Source organism: Triticum aestivum, chromosome 6D, assembly GCF_018294505.1.
Source record: "Triticum aestivum cultivar Chinese Spring chromosome 6D, IWGSC CS RefSeq v2.1, whole genome shotgun sequence".
Taxonomy (NCBI): Eukaryota; Viridiplantae; Streptophyta; class Magnoliopsida; order Poales; family Poaceae; genus Triticum; species Triticum aestivum.
This window is the reverse complement of record NC_057811.1, coordinates 476,860,958-476,871,937: the sequence shown is the minus strand read 5'-3', so window position 1 is coordinate 476,871,937 and position 10,980 is coordinate 476,860,958.

Below are 10,980 nucleotides of genomic sequence, written 5' to 3'. Positions count from 1 at the left end.
AAACCGAAAACATACCGATACTTGTCGAAGAAAGATGGGATGCCTTCCGGGGAATCCCCAAGCTTAGATGCTTGAGTATCCTTGAATATTTACTTGGGGTGCCTTGGGCATCCCCAAGAATTTACTTGGGGTGCCTTGGGCATCCCCAGGCTTGCGCTCTTGCCTTTCCTCCTTCTCCTCATATCGAGACCTCCTCGATCTTCGAACACTTCATCCACACAAAACTCAACAGAAAACTCGGTAAGATCCATTAGTATAATAAAGCAAATCACTACTCTAAGTACTGTTGCAAACCAATTCATAGTTTGTTTTGGCATCGTAGCTACTGTAATATAACTTTTCCATGGCTTATACCACCGATAGAATCGATAGTTTCATCAAAACAAGCAACATAATGCATCAAAAACAAAATCTATCTTAAACATGACAGTCTGTAGTAATCTGAACACTACCATACTACTGTAACTCCAAGAATTCTGAAAAATTACGACAATGTAAAAAATTTGTATAGCAAGACTGTGCAAAGAGTTTCAGAAACGTTTGACTTTCCAGTAAAAAAAATGAAAATTCGAGTGCTACAGCCAAAGTTTCTGTTTCTGCACCGCACAATCCAACAAGCAATCTAATCATCCTAAATGCAAATCTTGGCACATTATTTTTATAATACAATGGATTTGTATAAGGGGATACGTATTTTTGCGGGAGTCTTCATGAAAAATTCTACATTGTTTCCATGAGCATGAACACAAGTGTTCAAGGTCGACCCTCACTTCTCCAATGCATAACTTCCAATCGCTTCTCTTTTGTGAAAAGTTTTAAGTTCCCCTCTATATTTTTTTATTTTTAAACTTTATAAAAGCACTCAACAGAAATAAATGACTCTAAAACTTCCGGGTTGTCTCCCTGGCAGCGCTTTCATTAAAGTCATTAAGCTAGACATAAAGTGATCAAGTAATGAATCCACCCGGATCCCAAGGTATATCAAAGCCAATTTTAATTAACAAAGATTTGGCATTTAGTAGTGAGCACAAAGTAAGATATATCAAGCAATGACGAAGTCTAACTCTCTTCCTATGCATCGGCATGCCATAAAAGAACAATTCATGAACATCAAGTAAAGGCCAATACATAGCATAAGCAGTTTCTTGCAATTTTATCGTGTTGGAAACATAGAGAGGTGGAGATGTAGTTCCTCTCTCATAATAATTGCAAGTAGGAGCAGCAAGCACATGCATATTATATTCATCAAAATCATCATGTGTAGTAGCAAAATGCAACCCATCAATATAATCCTTAATAAGTGCAAACTTCTCCAATATAGTGTAGTCGGGAGAATTCAAAAAGATAATAGGACTATCATGTGTGGGTGCAATAGCACCAATTTCATGTTTAACATAAGGAACAATAGCAAGTTCATCTCCATAAGCATCATTCTTGTTGGCATCTTGGCCACAAGCATAGCAAGCATCATCAAAAAGGGATAATTCAAACGAATCAATGGGATCATAGCAATTATCATGGCATTCATCCTTCAGTAAGAACGAAGGGAAATTAAGTAATGTATGAGTTGAAGAGTTACTCTCATTAGAAGGTGGGCACGGGTACCTAATCCGTTCTTCCTCCTTTTGTTCTTTGCTCTCCTCATCATCTTTTTCATCCAATGAGCTCATAGTTTATTCAATTTCTTCTTCCATAAACTCCTGGTAAATATTAGTCTTTTCTTGGACAACGGAGTTATTCTCAATAAATAAATCGATATCATAATTGTATTTATAATTATCATAGCAATATTTAAGGATAGCAAGATTTTCATGTCTATAAACTGAATCATCAAAATCTTCAAACTTTTCAAACAAAGATTCAATTTCATAAGCACCCTTAAAAGCAACAAATTATTCTATTCGTTCCACATCATAATAATCATATATACCTCTAGCATAAGAAGCTAAGGTTTCATTATCATTAAATTCACATGAAAAGGGAAGATGTGGAGCATTCATCCTATAGCAACAAGTATAATCATATCTCAAGCATAGCTCACGAGCATACCAATGCAACCTATGAATTTGATCCCATAACAATTTCCCTTTATGAGTCAAGCGATAATCCCTAAAGTATTCACGTTGATCCAACATTACTCCCATTATATAGTTGAATGGATTTTTCTCAGGATTATCAAAGTAGTGCATAATATCTTCAACATAACGAGCATCGAGGGTTTTAGGAGGTTCCCCATCTCCATGAGTAGCAAGTACAACTCATTTGTTTGGTGTTTCGTGTTTCATATCCACAACTAAAGATAGAGAACAACTTAGAATAGGAAATAAAAACTACTTAGTGATAAAGCAAACAAGCACACACGAGAATATTCACCCCACACTATTGCTCCCCGGCAACGGTGCTAGAAAAAGGTCTTGATAACCCACAAGTATAGGGGATCAATTGTAGCCTCTTTCGATAAGTAAGAGTATCGAACCCAACGAGGAGCTAAAGGTAGAACAAATATTCCCTCAAGTTCTATCGACCACCAATACAACTCTACGCACGCTTGACGTTCGCTTTACCTAGAACAAGTATGAAACTAGAAGTGCTTTGTAGGTGTGATAGGATAGGTTTGCAAGATAATAAAGAGCACGTAAATAAAATCTAGGGGCTGTTTAGATAAAGACACGACTAAGTTAGTTTTAGTAGAGAGCTTTTGTCAACAAGAAAGTTATTTGTCCCTAGGCAATCGATAACAAGTACCGGTAATCATTCTTGTAATTTTATATGAGGGAGAGGCATGAGCTAACATACTTTCTCTACTTGGATCATATGCACTTATCATTGGAACTCTAGCAAGCATCCGCAACTACTAAAGATCATTAAGGTCGTGAAACCCAACCATAGCATTAAGTATCAAGTCCTCTTTACTCCCATACATCATACCCCACCTACTCGGGTTTAAGTTTCTGTCACTCTCGCAACCCACCATAAGCGAACCATAAACATATTGCAACACCCTACAACGGGGGCCCCTCACGCTTGCGCGAGACGGAGGGCACCGTAGGACAACACCATAAATAAAATATACAATCATACCAACCAAGATCACGATTAACCCATAGGACAAAACGGATCTACTCAAACATCATAGGATAACCATAGATCATTGGGAAATAATATATGGAGTTGAGCACCATGTTTTAGTAGAGATTACAACGGGGGGAAGAGGTGTTACACCGCTGCATAGAGGGGGAGAAAGTTGGTGTTGACGGTAGCAAGATTGTTGATGTAGATCGCCGTCCCGATCGTTGGCCCCGGTGGCCCTCCGGCGTCACCGGAAGCGAGGGGGAGAGAGCCCCCCTCCTTCTTCTTCCTTGGACCCCCCTAGATGGGAGGAGAGGTCCCCCTCTGGTCCTTGGTCTCCATAGCGCCGGAGGGGCGGGAGCCCCTCCGAGATTGGATCTCCCTCTCTGTTCTCTTCTGTTTTGCGTTCCCCAGATATGGCCGAAAAGCGTTTCTTATATTCCCGGAGATCTGTAACTCCGATTGCTCTGAGATTTGAACACGTTTTTTTTCCGGATATAAGCTTCCTTGCGCCCGAAGTAGAGGTCCAACCAACGTACAAGGTGAGCACAACCCACCACGACACGCCCGGCTCCTCTGGCGCGCCCTGGTGGGTTGTGCCCACCACGGGCCTCCGTTTGCGGTGATTCCAACTCCCAAAAATCACATATATTCCAAAATAATTCTCCGTGAAATTTTATTGCATTTGGACTTCGTTTGATATGGATACTATGCGATACAAAAAACATGCAGAAAATAGGAACTGGCACTGGGCGCTGGATCAATGGGTTAGTCCAATAAATCATATAAAAAGTTGCCAAAAGTATGTGAAGGTGATATAATATTGGCATGAAACAATCAAAAATTATATATACGACGAAGACGTATCACCCTTCGTCAAAACAGCCACCATACCTACCTATTAAGGCATTTTCATAGCCATTCCGAGATATATTGCCATGCAACTTCCACCGTTCCGCTTAATTATGACACGCTCCATCATTGTCATATTCCTTTGCATGATCGTAAGATAGCTAGCATGATGTTTTCATGGCTCGTCCGTTTTTTGATGTCATTGCTATGCTAGATCGTTGCACATCCCGGTACACTGTCGGAGGCATTCATATCGAGTCATATTTTGTTCTAAGTATCGAGTTGTAATTCTTGAGTTGTAAGTAAATAAAAGTGTGATGATCATCATTATTAGAGTATTGTCCCATGTGAGGAAAGGATGATGGAATCTATGATTCCCACACAAGTTGGGATGAGTCTCCAGACTTTACAAAAGATAAAAGAGGCCAAAGAAGCCCAAATAAAAAAGAGAAAAGAAAAAAAATGAGAGAAAAGAGAGTAAGGGCAATGCTACTATACTTTTACCACACTTGTGCTACAAAGTATCACCATGATCTTCATGACAGAGAGTCTCCTATGTTGTCACATTCATATACTAGTGGGAATTTTTTATATAGAACTTGGCTTGTATATTCTAATGATGGGCTTCCTCAAATTGCCCTAGGTCTTCGCAAGCAAGCGAGTTGGATGCACACCCACTTAGTTTTCGTTTGAGCTTTCATAAACTTATAGCTCTAGTGCATCCGTTGCATGGAAATCCCTACTCACTCACATTGATATCTATTGATGGGCATCTCCATAGCCCGTTGACACGCCTAGTTGATGTGAGACTATCTCCTTCTTTTTGTCTTCTCCACAACCACCATATTCTATTCCACCTATAGTGCTATATCAATGGCTCACGCTCATGTATTGCATGAAAGTTGAAAAAGTTTGAGAACATCAAAAGTATGAAAAATTTGCTTGGCTTGTCATCGGGGTTGTGTATGATTTAATACTTTGTGTGATGAAGATGGAGCATAGCCAGACTATATGATTTTGAAGGGATAACATTCTTTGGCCATGTTATTTTGAGAAGACATGATTGCTTTATTAGTATGCTTGAAGTATTATTGTTTTTATGTCAATATTAAAGTTTTATTTTGAATCTTATGGATCTGAATATTCATGCCACAATAAAGAAAATTACATGGATAAATATGTTAGGTAGTATTTCACATAAAAATTCTCCTTTTATCATTTAGCTACTTGAGGACAAGCAGGAATTAAGCTTGGGGATGCTTGATATGTGTCCAACGTATATATAATGCTTGATTGTTCCATGCTATTATATTATCTGTTTTGGATGTTTTATATGCATTAATATGCTATTTTATATTATTTTTGGGACTAACTTATTAACCTAGAGCCCAGTGCCAGTTTATGTTTTTTCCTTGTTTTTGAGTTTTACAGAAAAGGAATATCAAACGGAGTCCAAACGGAATAAAACTTTACGATGATTTTTCTTGGACCGGAAGACATCCACGGAACTTGGAGGCCAAGCCAGAAGAGTCCCGAGGACTCCACAAGCACTAGGGGGGGCTGGCTTGTGGGACCCTCGGGAGTCCACCGACCTCCTTCTGAGTTCTATAAATCCCCAAATATTCCCAAACGACTAGAGGCGTCCACCAAAATACTTTTTTCACCGCCGTAACCTTCTGTACCCATGAGATCCCATCTTGTGGCCTTTTCCAGCATCCTGCCGGAGGTGGATTCAATCACGGCGGGCTTCTACACCAACCCTATTGCCTTTCCGATGAAGCGTGAGTAGTTTACTACAGACCTACGGGTCCATAGCTAGTAGCTAGATGGCTTCTTCTCTTTCTTTGATTCTCAATGCCATGTTCTCCTCGATGTTCTTGGAGATCTATCCGATGTAATCTTCTTTTGCGGTGTTTTTGTCGAGATCCGATGAATTGTGGATTTATTATCAGATTATGTATGAATATTATTCTAATCTTCTCTAAATTCTTATATGAATGATTTGATATCTTTGTATTTGTCTTCGAATTATCAGTTTGGTTTGGCCAACTAGATTGGTTCTTCTTGCAATGGGAGAGGTGCTTAGTTTTGGGTTCAATCTTTCGGTGTCCTCATCCAGAGACAAAGTAGGGGTAGCGAGGCACGCATTTGCATTGTTGCCATCAAGGGTAAAAAGATGGGGTTTTCATCATATTGCTTGAGTTTATCCCTCTACTTCATGTCATCTTACTTAAGGCGTTACTCCGTTCTTTATGAACTTAATGCTCTAGATGCATGCTGGATAGCAGTCGATGTGTGGAGTAATAGTAGTAGATGTAGGCAGGAGTCGGTGTACTTGACACGGACGTGATGCCTGTATGCATAATCATTGCCTTGGATATCATCATAAGTTTGCGCTTTTTGATCAATTGCTTGACAGTAATTTGTTCACCCACTGTATTATTTGCCTTCAAGAGAGAAGCCTCTAGTGAAACCTATGCCCCCGGGTCTATTTTCCATCATATATTTTCAGATCTATAAACCAAAAAACCCAAAAAAATACCTTGCTGTGTTTTATTTACTTTTATCTTATTTTACGTTTTAGTAATCTTTTATATCTATCTCTATCAGATCTCACCTTTGCAAGTGACCGTGAAGGGATTAACAACCCCTTTATGCGTTGGGTGCAAGTGTTTGATTGTTTGTGCAGGTGCATAAATTGGGGACTTGCTTGTATCTCCTACTGGATTTGATACCTTGGTTCTTAACTAAGGGAAATACTTATCTCTACTTTGCTGCATCGCCCTTTCGTCTTCAAGGGAAAAACCAACGCAAGCTCACGAAGTAGCAATCCGCAACTACTATCACATTCATTAAGGTAAAACTCAACCATAGCATTAAGATATATTTGTCCCCCTTCAATCCCATATGTACCAATTTCTATGGTAGAAAGAAGTTTTTGTCGCTCTCGCCTCCCAATGCATAGTCCTATCAACATACAACTAACCCTATGGTAGAAAGAAGTTTTTGTCGCTCTCGTCTCCCAATGGCCCAACCCCTCGTCTGTCGGGCTTGACACTCCTGAAGGATAAGTGAAGTCTACGTAGGCCAAGATTGAGAAGGTAGGATGGTTCAAAGCGAAGGCCACAAGAAATATGAGAAGCCACGAGTAGAAAATTAAAGCCCGGAGGAGGTCTAGGAGATCACCGCATGCAACCTCCGCCGCACTCGGGGGCTACTAACACGGCTATGCACTAGGGGTGGCTCACCAAGGTGGACCAGGCAGGAGGCCAAGTCGGGGCCCATAGGGCCCAGAAGCGGTATGAACCGACCTACAAGCATCTAGCTCTCCAAGCCATATAGGGTGGCGGCCTAGACCACATCTCCTCCCTGTAAACCCTAACCTTCACCACCTATAAAAGCGAAGGTTGGGGAGCAACCCACGCATCTAATCTTAGATGAAACAACTCTTGCTATTAGCCTAGTCCACACCATTGTACCCATTTGAACGAGGAATCCCATCACCATGAATAACAAGAAGAAGCGGGATGTAGAGTATTACTCTCCGGATGCCTAAACCTAGGTAACTTGTGTGTGCGGGCTCCGTCCCAGTACTTCCTATCTCGTCAGGAACCATACTGAGGGATCTGACGGTATTTTGCGTCGTCAGTGGGTACCTATGCTATTTGGCGATTTATCTGCCTTACCAACTTTTCTCTTCAAATTCTAGCATGCTCTTTTGTCACAAATTCATCCCACACACATGGCTATTTTCTTATGGTAATGATCAAAGGGAGACACATTTTGGTAAACGAGTTCTGCCGTCAGGGTGGATTTCCATCTAGCGAAATATTTTATAGCAGTAAGAAGATTTGGCCGCTTGACAACCTTTACGTGTTCTTGCTTTACATGGAAGTAACATGAGATTATTTGTCGATGATTATCCGATAGTGATGTCCATTTCTGAATGATGCATTGCACTTGATCACAAACCACAATCCCACAAATCTTTTTGAACTTCTTTCTAGCATTATCCGGTGACACCGTAGTGCCCGTGGCCGGATTGAGGCCGGTAATCTTAAGTCTGGCTGTCGACCATTGGGCAATTCCCCTACCCCCCATTATTGTACTTTCTCTCACTTGTCTGCGTAGAATCGAATATGCGACTACCAGAACTATATGATTCTTAAGTGCAATAGTTAATAGAACAGAATAAACAAAAATAGGCAATAAACACATAAAATGAAAAATGAACAATCTTCTCGATATCTGAGCTTGCCGGGTTGGAAACGTGTGGTGGACAGTGAAGGTGGTGAAGCAGATGCTACCAACGTCGACTGTGATTGTGGATGAGGGACAGAAGGAGCCAGCGACGGTGAAAATGGAGTTGGCCGAGGCGTAGGAGGAGCCGACGTTGTTTGTATCGATGTGTGAGGAGCAGACAGGGCCAAAGCCGTTTGTGTCTTTCGTCGACGACCAAAAGAAGCCCGATGTGGTAGTCTCTATGACGCTAGGTCGCTGCCTCTTCGAAGCAGTTGTTCGTGCCTTGGCGGTCGTTGGGTATTCCTCCTCTTTCTCCTGGTAGTCGACAGCGGGCGTCTCCTCAATGCTGTTGTGGGGGCCGAGACCGTTTTCTAGTTGTCGTCTTGAATTTGCCGCTTTGGCCATGATCCACTTGCGCTCGTCTTGCCCTTCTTCATTTCTTCGTTAGAGTGGACGCTTGGGACTGGGCTAGGGTTTGGAGGTTCTGACGAAGGATACCATAAGGATGGCGGCGATGTTACGGGTGGGCGGCGTTGGAACCTGGGCTAGGGTTTGGGTTTCCGAAGTACTGTTTCGTTTAAATTGTGCTATCCATAGAAGGTGGTTTCAACGCTAAAATCGCTTCTGATATGCATCAATAGAAGCAGTTTCAGTATAAGCTCCGCTACTAGGCATGTAGTTGAAGTAAAATATAGCTAAAATGAACTCAAAATGACATAGTTCAACTCCGAATCAGATAGTTCAATTCCAGATGATACTATCAAAGCCATACGGTTCAAATAATATTCATACAAATTTGAACATCCAAGCAAACTATGCAAATAATAACTATACACCGTTCAATTCAAATCGGTGCAAGTATTCATCAAACATAAGACATGCATATTACAGGTTTTATAACTTGTTCATATATCTGTACACCACTTAAAGACTTCGGAGCTGCATTTTTTGGGTTGTATTGTCAACAAGTTCTCTCATCTTGCGAAATTTATGTTTCTTTGCCAACCACCTATGGCGACACATGTCGATTGTTTTCCTTAAAAAGTTTAACCACCGACTTCATGAATTATAAGGCATGAACCCACGTGTCGGGTCCTTTTATTGTCTGGCCTGAACAATTCCCAAAAGGCCAGGTAATCATTGATGGTTATCAACAACAAGAAATGTAATGTGATGCTCTGTTGTACATAAGCATCCCATACTTTTACACCTTCAAATCAAAGAATCTTCAAATCTTACACCAATGGTGCAAAGTACACATCAATGTCGTTACCGTGTTGTTTCAAGCCCTGAATCAGTAGTGCCAGCCTGATATTCTTGCGCTTCATACACAACCATGGAGGAAGATTGCAAATGCACATATTTAATGGACATGTGCTATGTCATCTACTCGTCTTGCCAAATGGGTTCACTCCATCTATGCAGGTGGCCATCCTTGAATTCCTAGGTTCGTTTCCAAAACCATCTTTGCACTTTTTTGTCAATGTTTCTTCACTATACCAAATAGGCATGATGTCTTCACATTTCATCACGTGTGCTCCTATGTGTGCTAACACATAAGTTTTTCAATATATGGGTTCATAAACATGTGTTTAAAACACGGAATGATAGGCAGGTATCAAACAACCTCAACGGAACGTCCTTTAAGTTCTGCCTCTTCTTCTTTGGCTCCTCAGATTGCATTTCTTCCTCATCACTATCATTAGAGATATTAATGTCATTTTTTTTACCTTGAAGCTTTGCACACTAGGCACTCACGCAAATCCTTGTACTCATCATTACTGTATAAGATCCACTTGTTTCAACATGCATCTAGTTTTTTGTATTTCCATTCTGCACAATTTTCTTTGTTTGATATATATTTGTTGGTATGTGATTGTCCTCTAGAATAAAGTCATGGATGAATGCTAACTGGGTGTTAACACCAGTGTCCAACCAACCGTATTTTGTTTTCATATGCGAAATTGTAGCAAAGTGGCCAACCGTATTTTGTTTACATAGGCTTCTTTGCACTTTTCGTTGCATCATGATATTTTTTACGTAGCCATGCACCCTCCATTCTTTTCCTCAATATCATCAAATATATGACTCATTTCACCGTCCTCTTTCGGCGTGTCATCATCATCCATGAGTGCATCATATTATCATCTTCTATATCTTCTGTGTGACGAGAGTCCTACGTCGACTCATCAATTACAGTGATTATGACAACATCATGTGTGATGTTCACGACATTTGACCTTTTGTCTCCACCATGCACATTTATCCCTTCACCATGTTTACTACAACATTAATATCCCAACATGAATCTCCTCTTGATAAAATGTTCTAGATCTCTATAGTGCTTTTCATATTTTGCAAATTTTGACACACGAAACATGGGAACCATATCCATTTCACTTTCCTTCTCAATCTATCTCAGTCAGCTGGTTCCAAAAAACCAAACAACCCATCCATGAACTCATTGCTCAAACTGTTGTTGACATACATCCAAGCACGATCCACCTCTACAACATAACAAAAGTACCACATTAATAACCTACTATTACAAGAAATTATATGTGCATCATTATTATATTATTGAAACATTTAGGTAGCACATTTGTTTTGTTTTGCTCTGCATATTAACTTTGGATTATGATTTTTTGTGAACTTTGCACAACTTTGTAGCCATATTTGTTAATATCTGCGGTAGCTTCACCAAAACAACACTATGAAGAGTACATCAAAATAAAGGGAGTACATAGCTTCGATTCAGGTACAGAGGAATCACTAATAGAAAATAGGGCTTTGGTTCAGGCCTGGCCAGCCCATTAG